Below are 11,580 nucleotides of genomic sequence, written 5' to 3'. Positions count from 1 at the left end.
GCTCAGCTTTTGAGGAGGAAAGAACTTGGCTAAGAAAGCCGTGACCAGCTTATCCCAAGAGTTCAGGCTGTCTCTGGGTTGAGAGTCCAACCAGATTCTAGCTCTGTCTCTTACAGCAAAAGGGAAAAGCATGAGCCTGTAGACTTCAGGATCGACTCCATTAGTCTTAACAGTATCACATATCTGCAAGAATTCAGTTAAGAACTGAAAAGGATCTTCATATGGAAGTCCATGAAACTTGCAGTTCTGCTGCATCAGAGAAACTAATTGAGGTTTCAGCTCAAAGTTGTTTGCTCCAATGGCAGGAATGGAGATGCTTCTTCCATGTAAATTGGAATTAGGTGCAGTAAAGTCACCAAGCATCCTCCTTGCATTATTATTATTTTCGGCTGCCATCTCCTCTTCCTGTTCGAAAATTTCTGAAAGGTTATCTCTGGATTGTTGTAATTTAGCTTCTCTTAGTTTTCTCTTCAGAGTCCTTTCAGGTTCTGGATATGCTTCAACAAGAATATTATTGTCCTTGTTCCTGCTCATATGACAAAGAAGAGGGCACAAAAAATAATAATAATAATAATATGGATCCTTTATACCACAGTATAGGGATCCCTTTGTGAGTGGAAGAAATGAGGGAGACAAAGAATGTGATGTAAAGAAAGAAACACAACTGTGAGGAGGGCAGAGATGTGAGATGAGATGTTAGTAAATGAATAAATAAATAGAATAAGATGGGAGAGGGAGAATTTTCGAAAATAATTTTTGAAAAAGAGTTAGTGATTTTCGAAAATAGTTTTTGAAAAAGGTTAGTATTTTTTTCGAAATTTTTTTCTTAAAATCAAAAATAAAAATAATTAGTTAATAAAAAAGAAATTTTTGAAAAAGAGGGAAGATATTTTCGAAAATTAGAGAGAGAGAGAGAGAGAGTTAGTTAGATAGTTTTGAAAAAGTTAAGAAACAAACAAAAAGTTAGTTAGTTAGTTGAAACAAATTTTGAAAAGATAAGAAGTTAGGAAGTTAGAAAAGATATTTTGAAAATTTTTTTGAAAAAAGGTATGATGAGAAGATATTTTTGAAAAGATATGATAGGAATTAGTTTTGAAAAAGATTTGATTTTTAAAATTACAATTAATGACTTGATTCCCAAGAAATCACAAGATATGATTCTAGAACTTAAAGTTTGAATCTTTCTTAACAAGCAAGTAACAAACTTGAAATTTTTGAATCAAAACATTAATTGTTATTGTTATTTTTGAAAATTTGATATAAAAATGAAAAAAATGTTTTTGAAAAATATTGTTGGAATTTTCGAAAATAACTAAGAAATTTGAAAAAGATTTGATTTTTGAAAAAGATTTTGAAAAAGATAAGATTTTCAAATTGAAAATTTGATTTGACTCATAAGAAACAACTTGATTTTAAAAATTTTTGAAAAAGTCAATCCAAATTTTCGAATTTGATGAGAGAAAAATGGAAAGATATTTTTTTTTATTTTTGAATTTTTTTGACGAGAGAGAAAAACAAGAAAAATGATGCAATGCATGAGAATTTTAGATCAAAACATGTGATGCATGCAAGAATGCTATGAATGTCAAGATGAACACCAAGAACACTATGAAGATCATGATGAACACCAAGAACATATTTTTGAAAAATTTTTAATGCAAGGAAAACATGCAAGACACCAAACTTAGAATTCTTTAATGCTTAGACACTAAGAATTCAAGAATGCATATGAAAAACAAGAAAAGACACAAAACATGCAAATGCAAAGATCAAACAAGAAGACTTACCAAGAACAACTTGAAGATCATGAAGAACACTATGAATGTATGAGAATTTTCGAAAAATGCAAGATGTACATGCAAATGATACCAAACTTATAACATGACTCAAGACTCAAACAAGAAACACAAAAAATATTTTTGATTTTTATGATTTTCTAATTTTTTTGGATTTTTTCGAAAATTATATGAAAAAGAAAAAATAAGGATTCCAAAATTTTTAACATGAATTCCAGGAATCTTGCATTCTTAGTCTAAAGCTTCAGTCCAGGAATTAGACATGGCTCACTAGCCAGCCAAGCTTTCAATGAAAGCTTCGGTCCAAAACACTAGACATGGCCAATGGCCAGCCAAGCTTCAGAAAGATATCAGAATATACTGCTCATTACTTATCAAATATGTAACTTGCCTCTATGCTGATGGTTTGGAAGCCTCAGTCCAAAAGAATTTAGACATGACTTTACAGCCAGCCAGGCTTCACATGCTTCATGAAACACTAGAATTCATTCTTAAAAATTTTGAATAAAATTATAAAATTTTTGAAAACATTTTTATTTTAAGAAAATTTTTTTTTTCAAAAACAGGTGAGAAAATTTTGAAATATTTTTGAAAAAAATTTTTGAAAAGAAAACAAAAAGAAAATTACCTAATCTGAGCAACAAGATGAACCGTCAGTTGTCCAAACTCGAACAATCCCCGGCAACGGCGCCAAAAACTTGGTGTTGTTGCCGGATCAAACTTGGCACTGATGTTACCAGACCAAAAGCTTGTCGAAAACTCGAACAATCCCCGGCAACGGTGCCAAAAACTTGGTATGCGAAATTGCTACTCAGGTTGTGAATTGTTGTTCGAAATTGATTCCCTGGCAATGGAACCAAAAACGGATGCACAGGACCATGGTCTAAACATATCTTCACAACTTCGCATAACTAACCAGCAAGTGCACTGGGTCGTCCAAGTAATACCTTACGTGAGTAAGGGTCGAATCCCACGGAGATTGTTGGTATGAAGCAAGCTATGGTCACCTTGTAAATCTCAGTCAGGCGGATATAAAATACTAATGGAGTTTTCGAAAGTAATTAATAAGATAGGGATAGAAATACTTATGTAAATCACTGGTGAGAATTTCAGATAAGTGAATAGAGATGATTTCGTTCCTCTGAACCTCTGCTTTCCTGCTATCTTCATCCAATCGGTCTTACTCCTTTCCATGGCTGGCTTTATGTGATACATCACCATTGTCAATGGCTACTTTCGGTCTTCTCTCGGGAAAATGATCCAAATGCCCTGTCACGGCACGGCTAATCGTCTGGAGGCATCACCCTTGTCAATGGCTTCATCTTATCCTCTCAGTGAAAATGGTCAACGCACCCTGTCACGGCACGGCTATTCATCTGTCGGTTCTCGATCATGCTGGAATAGGATTTACTATCCTTTTGCGTCTGTCACTAACGCCCGGCACTCGCGAGTTTGAAGCTAGTCACAGTCATCCAATCATTGAATCCTACTCAGAATACCACATACAAGGTTTAGACCTTCCGGATTCTCTTGAATGCCGCCATCATTCTAGCTTACACCACGAAGATTCTGGTTAGGAGATCTAAGAGATACTCATTCAGTCTAAGGTAGAACGGAAGTAGTTGTCAGGCACGCGTTCATAGGGAATGATGATGATTGTCACGTTCATCACATTCAGATTGAAGTACGAATGAATATCTTAGAAGCGAAACAAGATGAATTGAATAGAAAATAGTAGTACTTTGCATTAATCTTTGAGGAACAGCAGAGCTCCACACCTTAATCTATGGAGTGTAGAAACTCTACCGTTAAAAATACATAAGTGAAAGTCCAGGCATGGCCGAGAGGCCAGCCCTCAAACGTGATCTAAGATAGCATACAACTGATCAAAGATACCTAATACAATAGTAAAAGGTCCTATTTATAATAAACTAGCTACTAGGGTTTACAAAAGTAAGTAATTGATGCATAAATCCACTTTCGGGGCCCACTTGGTGTGTGCTTGGGCTGAGCTTGAGTGTTGCACGTGTAGAGGTCCTTCTTGGAGTTGAACGCCAGTTTTTGTGCCAGTTTGGGCGTTCAACTCTGGTTTTGGATCCTTTTCTGGCGCTGGACGCCAGATTTGGGCAGAGAGCTGGCGTTGAACGCCAGTTTGCGTCGCCTATTCTTGGCCAAAGTATGGACTATTATACATTGATGGAAAGCCCTGGATGTCTACTTTCCAACGCAATTGGAAACGCGCCACTTCGAGCTCTGCAGCTCCAGAAAATCCACTTTGAGTGCAGGGAGGTCAGAATCCAACAGCATCAGCAGTCCTTCTTCAACCTCTGAATCTGATTTTTGCTCAAGTCCCTCAATTTCAGCCAGAAAATACCTGAAATCACAGAAAAATACACAAACTCATAGTGAAGTCCAGAAATGTGAATTTAACATAAAAACTAATGAAAACATCCCTAAAAGTAACTAGATCCTACTAAAAACATACTAAAAACAATGTCAAAAAGCGTATAAATTATCCGCTCATCAGTGTGAAAACATGCTTTTTAGACCTTAAAATAGCTATTTAATTCATCTTAATTCTATTCGATGCCTTGATATGTTTGTTGAGTGATTTCAGATTCATAAGGCAAGTATTGGATGGAAGAAGTGAAGAGAAAAGTATGCAAAGTGGAGAATTCATGGAAAAACAAGGATTTGGAGTGCTTAGAGCGATGCGCACGCGTGAAGAGGAGGTCGTCCAGGCGACGCGTACGTGTGACATGACGCGTACGCGTGACAAGAAAACGCCAGACGACGTGTACGCGTGGCCCATGCGTACGCGTCACAGCAGGCACGTGACCTCATTAAAGTGAAAATGTTGGGGTGATTTCTGAGTTTTCCAGACCCAAATCCAACTAATTCCAGAGACTATTTCATGCAGAATTCAAGATGGGTCAAAGGGGGAGCAATTAGTTTTAGGTTAGCATCATGTAGGCTATTTTTCTAGAGATTGAAGCTCTCTCTTCTCTCTAGAATTAGGGTTCTTAGGTTTATTTTCCTCTTAGATCGAGGTTTAATTTCTTATTTTCATCTTGTTTCCCTTGCAATTTCTTGTTCCTACATCTTAATTCTCTTAGTTTACATTGTTAATTTTTCTTTTATACCTCTTTTAATTTATGAATGCTCTTATTAGATTTAAATTTCCTTTAATGCAATTTCAAGTTTGATGTTCTTTTATTGTTGGGCCAATACTATGGTGCTGAAACAATTATTTTTTAGCACCTGCTGAAACGAGCTAGCGGGTAGCTACACAAGACGCGTGACCTTGCTATACGTGCATGTATAGATAAAAAGTTGATGTAACAGCATAAAGTACAGGATTTTGTCAGTTATTTACTTTGATTAATTAAATAATTATTGCATAAAGTGGACTAATTTCGAAGTTTGAAAAAATTCGTAAGGGAGTTAATATTTTTGTCTTTTTTTGTTGTTGATGGATATGGACATTCTCTTCTCTTTTCTGATGGGCTATTGCATGATGGTTCGTTTGACAAAAAAATTGTATGAGTTGTGATGCTAATAATAATAATAATAATAATAATAATAATAATAATATTATTATTATTATTATTATTATTATTATTATTGTAAGAGCCGTAAAAATGTGTGAACATTGAAGGGTTACCGTACAAACTAGTGAAATTATAAATGGAGGTACTTATCTGATATTACTTTGTTATTATAGTTTTATTTTATTCAAAGAAAATGTTTATGATTTTTTTTATTTATGGATTATAAATATGTTTTGAGTTAAACAAAGTTAATAATTCTTCTCTTATATAGTTTTGAGTTATATTTCACGAAATAAGCTTTTTAAATAGATTCGTAAGTTTATTCGACTTTTAAATAGGCGGAGTCAAATCTGAAAAAAACTTATAAAAGATAACAATATAAGTAAATTTTAACAATATAAACAAATTTTAACAATATAATTTATACTCAATTTTTTTAATTTTAAATTAATAATCATTAATTTCAAAATCTTTAAAAGATTTAATAAATTTAATTAAAATTAATAAAAATATTAACAATTAAAAAATTAAATACAAATAAAAAATAGTCACAGTATTAAAATTACAATACAATTTTTTTTACTATTTTTTTCTAAATTTTTAATTTAATAAAATTATTTAAAATAATATTTACCAACAAAATCATCTTTATTTCAAAAAATAAATCACATAATTTAAGCATATATATATAAAAATCTAAAATAAAAGAAATAAAGTTAATAACTAAAAAAATAAAAAATTAAAAAAATGTGTTTAAAAATTTTTAAACTCTAAATCATAACTACTAAATTCTAAATCCTAACCCTCAATAACAAACTCTAAACCTTAACTTTTAATCCAAAATTCTTAAACCCTAACCTAAATCTTATACCATAAAAAATACTAAATAAATAATTCTTAATCATAAATACTAACTCATAAATTCTAAATCATAAATCACATTTCTTAATTTATCAATAATAAATACTAATTTTTTAACCCTAAACTCTAAATAATATCATACAGATATTTTATATCACTTTTATAATTAAAAATACTAAAACTTTAACACTCATTTTATACAATTATTTAAATTAAAAAATTTCTACTATAAAAATCTAAAATTTTCAAGTGTCAAATCTAATAATGAAATGAGTAAACGAATTTCTATTATTTTATGCGAGGATAATTTTATTTCAAAGAATTTATCAAATAATATTAAAGTTAACCTAATTTTTTTTGTATCATTTAATACTCATAAAATCATTTATATTCTTTATAATTTTACTGTTCACAAATACCGTTAAAATTACTATTAAATTAAATAATAGAAAATTATTGTTTTTTATAATGATATGATATAACTTTTAAAAAAAAAAGAAATGATGCACGAAATTTAGTAAATCAATTTCTTTTGGTGGCATGGCACCCTTTTAATATTTATTTTCCTATCCTATACATACTTTTTCTTTTGATTTCTTTTTCTTCTAATTTTGAAACTTACTTAAGGGTAATAAATATTTATTATCTTTTAATATATGATGTATTATTTTTTTTTTTGTTTTATAACTTTGAAGCTTACTTAAAGGTGATAAATATCTATTAATATTATTTTTTAATATAAAATATTCTATACTTTTTAACCTAGAATATCATTTGAAAAACTTAAATAATAGAAAAATTTAAAATTTTTAATCATACTAGATGAATCAGTAACTAAATTAGATATAGTTATTATAAAATATATTTAAATATAAAATACAAATATATAAAATAACATTTATTTATTTACAAATACCTATTAATATTTATTTACAAATATATGATAATTTTCGTGGTCTTTTGTAGTTTGTACTTTAACTCATTAATATTGACAATATTTTTATAGCTCTTACATTTTTTTTTTTAATTAACTCACATATTTTTTTGCCTAACCTCATGAACATCATGTAACGGCGCACTTAAAAAGAGGAGAGAATGCTCATACCCATCAACAATAAAAACGGACAAAAAAATTAACTCCCTTAACAATTTCTTCAAGCTTCCAAATTAGTTCACTTTATGCAGCAATTAACCAAGGTAGAGAACTGACAAAATTCTGCACTTTCTGTTGCTGCATCAGTTGCCTATCTATACATGTACGCATACCAAGACCACGTGTCTTGCGCAGTTACTCGCCAACTCGTTTCAGCAGGTACTGAAAAATAATTATTTCAGCATCATAGCACAACCCTTATTATTGATTTGAGTTGTTATTGTTAATTTCTTGCATTAGGTAGTTATAGAATTTATATTTCTTGCAATTTATTATGCTTTCTTTTATACCTTCCAAGTATTTGACAAAATATTTGGTTGAATGTTAGAGTAGCTTTTTAAGCATTCTTGACTTGGAAAGAGAAATTAGGCAATCTTGAGTCATGAATATCCAACTTATGTTGGTGATCTAGAGTTGTTAGTTAATATTGTTTTCATTGACGCTAGTCTTTTCCTAATTTAGTTAGTAAGTTGACTAGAACTTTTGTATTGAGATTAACTAGTCTTATTTGACTTTCTCTCGTGTGAAGATAACATTGTATCTTCTTCTATTGTTGGAGATGACTAAATAAGATAAGCTCTTGTTAATTATTTTTATGATTAGTGACTAGGATAGAATGCCTATATTCTCAATCCTTGCCATGAATGTCTTTCTTTATTACTTGCTTTTTTTAGTTGCTTGCTTTATATTTTTTGTCATTTATTTTCTTGCACTTTTACCAATTCACCTCACTGCAATTTCTTGAGAAGATGATCCAGAACTAATACTTTCGGTTATTTTTATTGGGTTAACCTTGTGACAACTAAAATTAAACTTTGATTGAACATTATTTATGGATTGAAAATTATACTATCAACAAAATTATTTGTGTGAATTTTCTAATCGATGGTTTTGCTCTTTCACACACCCTAGTAGTAATGGGTTAGGGGAATATATATTGGGTTGAAAAATGAGGAGTTGGAATCCACTAAAAAGGAGACATTTGATGGAAGGATTGAACTCATTGAAAGAATAACTATGTTCTATATCCCAAGTTCAAAACTCAATGCTTTAATGCTTTAATACAATAAACGGTCAAGTGTGTACTTCATTATATTATATTATCCTATGATCTAATATAAAATAAATTAATTAAATCAAGGATAAAAATACAAATAGAGTAGTACGGTTGGTCTTTGGTATAATATTTTACAAAATACAAGAGTGAAAACAAGTGTTTTGTTACCCAAATATTAAAGGAGGTCAATGTATGCTTTTAGAAATGGGAGTCCATTGAATTTGACCAAACTTCAAAGAAGACGAGTATAGAGTTCCCAAAATTGATAATAATAATAATAATAACCATAACTCATACAAGATGATTTGATAAGAGTTCCCATATTGACATTGAAAGGAACACTTACAGCCTTTTGGTCCATCGTTGATTACAATTTTGAAGCCATCGTCAAGGCCTTCTTGCTTTGCAACCAGTTTTGCGGTGTAGAGAAGGCGGCCTAGAATCTCAGTGTGCCTCTCCTCAGCCTGGAAACAATACCATGAGAATCGATAGATTAATATATAAACACAAGACCTAACCTAGACACAGTAGATTGTAAGTGACACTTCAAGCCATCGAAAGGTTACTTTAAAGTTTAACTAACTAGATAGTTCATGTGATTCTTGATGTTTATAGGCATGGAAATTGTGGAATGATGATAAGATTACAGCTCTAATAGATCCAGAAGTAGCAAACATGAGTAGTCTTGCAGATATAATGAGGTACATTCACATCGGGCTTTTGTACGTACAAGAAATTGCAAGGTATAGGCCTACTATGACTGCAGTAATTCCAATGCTTAATAGTGAAACTGTTAATCTTCCTCTGCCGAAGCAGCCAGCATTCATGCATTGGCAGAAAATGTTGGATATAGAGTCTTCTCATAGAAGTGATGGATCATATTCCATCAATTATATCAGCTTAACAAACATCCAAGGAAGGTAGCAGATTGGTTATTTATATATTTTAACCTCTGCACGCTGTAAATCAGAATTGTAAGTCTTATTTTAACTTGAAAAATCCAAATAGGGCTAATCACTATCAATTATTAGAAATGCAAAAGAGGAAGAGACACAATTAGAAATGCAGCTAACGTAGCCAGTACTTTTCCTTAATTAATTGCAAGGAAACATTTCACAAAGATACATAACATAGTTCTATTCCAAACATATACAAAAAAGATTAAGATTGATTCAACTAGTGCAGAGAGAGTATGAACCACCAAGAATGTACACTCATTAATAACAGACAGACAATTATCACCAAATATGCTATAATTCGTCATAGACTTGGAGAACTGAGGCAGAAGCAGAACATCATATATTATATTAATTTTGCATTGCACAAAACCAGAGCTGCAACTCTGAAGTTGGTTACAAGATTAGATTGAAACCACAAATTCTACCTATGACTAATCCACAATATAAACTCAGAGCCAACTAAAAGCATTGTTAAATACTCAATTGAAAAGCTAATTCACAATATAATACGAACAAAAGTAAAACATCAAAGCGGAAACTATAATAAAACCTAATGATAAGAGCATTTTTAATGTCAAACTTGTACTGCAATAGCAATAGAAAAAAGAGAATGCAAAGAAAAAAAATAACAAATTTGGTTGAAGCATTTCATCGAACATGTTGAATATTGTTGTTGAAAGAGAAGAAATGGTTACCGAAAAGAGCCCAGAGATTAAAGAGCTCTTGCTGAATTTAATCACACATTGAATTTACGTCTCATAAAGAGATTCAGATCTGCAAACGCCATCTTTCATCTCATCTCTGCAGTAGTAGTACTGAACGGCGAAGAAAGCTGAACCGCGAAGAATTGCTGTTAGATAACATGTCTAACAAGGGTCATCAAAAATAATTGCTGTTAGATAACATCTACTGGTTGCCAAATGATATAGTAATTAGCAATCAAGAGTAACGCGAGGAGGTAAAGTAACTTTGAATACTGAGCAATTTTTAGTTAGTTACTCACCAACTGAGCTAAGCTAGGCCTAAGCATTACAGATTAGTGTACTTTGATTGAAGTCTTAATTTCAAGTTTGCAACTCCAGCAAGGTAGGAAGCTTCAAATTATTTAAATATAAACCAATTCAAATATAATAAATACATTATGCAGTAAAAGGAACAAAAATTCCAACTATATAAGTTAGAAACATGCCATTGAAGCCATCGAACGCAGCATGAATTATATCCTTGGTAACCATGTAATGGCAGCATAAACATCACACTATACAGGTAAGAACTAGACATTTAATCATGCTCATCCCACTTATGTATTTTTTTTCCTTATCTTCTAGAAGACAAAATGATAAAAGCTGATGGTACCAATCATGTAAAGAACTAGACATATTTAAGTCTCAAAAAAATGTATACCTTTGCCGGTTCTATTCAATACATTTAAAAGTATCGCTGATGTAATTTTGAAAGGGCCTGAAAAAAAACATAAGATAGTGAACTACAACCCATAACCTAATCAGTACACTCATGTGCCCTTCAACTTACTCAGGACAAATGATAACAAACCATTAAAAAAAGTATATCATTTATTTGAAAATGACACGATTAATAAATTTTGGTGTTAAAATTGAAAAGCTTTTTGTGTCATAATTAAAAAGTTTTGATGTTATTTTTTGATAAATTCTATATAATTCAAAACATTTCATTCTCCTTTTCACCATCATCATCATCATTGTCTTTTTTTTCTTCTTTTCTTGTTCATCTTTTTCTTTTTGTTTCACGTTCTCATAATTTTTCTTATTTTATCCTTTTAACAAGAATAAAAATAAGAAAAAAATCAAACAAAAAAAAGTGTATAATGCTGCAAAATCACCTGAAAGAAGAAGGAAAAGTGCAGCAATAAAAAAACAACGACGAAAAAAAAAATACGTGACGAAGAAGAATGAACACAATAAGAAGGTATTTATATTAAAAAGTGCAGAACGTTTGCGTTAGTGGGAAGTTGGAGTGTGTTTAATACGCTGTCACTAATAAAAATTAATTTTTGTTGGGTTTGGACTAATTTATTTAGATTTAATGGTTAAAAAAATTTAAATATGTAACAAAATTGCAAAAGAAATTGATAAATAGATTGAATAAGTTGGAATTTTATGTTTAAAAAATCTGATAAAAAATTAGATACAAATATTATATATTATATATATAAATATATTAT

The 11,580-nt window shown here is 30.9% G+C and overlaps 1 long non-coding RNA gene across 1 annotated transcript; it reads right to left on the bottom strand.

Annotated features, from left to right (window-relative positions):
- Window positions 1–8,684: 8,684 nt before the first annotated feature.
- Window positions 8,685–10,910, bottom strand: LOC112786908 (uncharacterized). Its single transcript, XR_011879041.1, has 4 exons — window positions 10,782–10,910; window positions 10,073–10,209; window positions 9,149–9,377; window positions 8,685–8,882 (listed from the first exon to the last, which is right to left on the bottom strand). It is a non-coding gene; the product is annotated as an uncharacterized lncRNA (long non-coding RNA).
- Between the last annotated feature and the right edge of the window lie 670 nt (window positions 10,911–11,580).

This window comes from Arachis hypogaea, chromosome 20 (genome assembly GCF_003086295.3).
Source record: "Arachis hypogaea cultivar Tifrunner chromosome 20, arahy.Tifrunner.gnm2.J5K5, whole genome shotgun sequence".
Taxonomy (NCBI): domain Eukaryota; kingdom Viridiplantae; phylum Streptophyta; class Magnoliopsida; order Fabales; family Fabaceae; genus Arachis; species Arachis hypogaea.
This window is presented reverse-complemented; position numbering and strand designations above follow the sequence as displayed.